The sequence below is a fragment of the Penaeus monodon genome, chromosome 32 (assembly GCF_015228065.2).
Source record: "Penaeus monodon isolate SGIC_2016 chromosome 32, NSTDA_Pmon_1, whole genome shotgun sequence".
Lineage (NCBI taxonomy): Eukaryota > Metazoa > Arthropoda > Malacostraca > Decapoda > Penaeidae > Penaeus > Penaeus monodon.
Genome location: NC_051417.1, coordinates 5,867,617 through 5,868,235, shown reverse-complemented (window position 1 = coordinate 5,868,235; position 619 = coordinate 5,867,617). Strand labels below are relative to the sequence as shown.

The following is a 619-nucleotide window of genomic DNA, read 5'->3' as shown; positions in this document are numbered from 1 at the left end:
CTGCTTAAATACAACATCTATTATTTAAGACAGAGAATATGAGAAAACAAAGTGCTGTAACTGAGCACTGCTTCATATAATTCATGCCACCTAGCAGATTTTCAAAAAGCAGGGACAAAAGAAACTGATGAATGCTTCAAGATTATTCCTGGAGGGTTAATTAGGCCAGCTCTTCAATTTTCATGAAATAGCAAGAAGTAGAAACCACTAACAAAAAGTATAAACACTCTAAATACTATCATATTATAAAAAAAAAAGCATTACAAAAAAACTGTCATGATATACAAAAGCAGAGACAAAGCAGGTTCCTTCCAAGGGCCCAAAGGAAAGCTTTCATGAGGAAGCTATAGAGGAGGACTCCTAGTACTCTCAAAGGATGAAGAGAAGACACATGAAGTTGCATTCGGGGATTTGAGTGAAGAGAGAATGGGATTAGAAATGCTGCCATTAAGGAGGTTCAGTGTGTATGCCGCGTCCAAGTTGGAATTTAACTTTCCTCTGATTCATCAACTGGAGATTTATCATACTGGAAGGGACTCAGTGAAAATGGGAACAAACATGGGATTCTTTATTGTATTTTTTTTTTAACATTATGTATTACTTAAAAAAATACTGTAAT

At 35.2% G+C, this 619-nt stretch overlaps 1 protein-coding gene across 1 annotated transcript in view; it reads right to left on the bottom strand.

Annotated features, from left to right (window-relative positions):
• LOC119593385 (serine/threonine-protein phosphatase 2B catalytic subunit alpha isoform-like) overlaps positions 1-619 on the bottom strand; it is a gene marked incomplete in the record, with an annotated part of 201,939 nt that overhangs the window by 11,720 nt on the left and 189,600 nt on the right.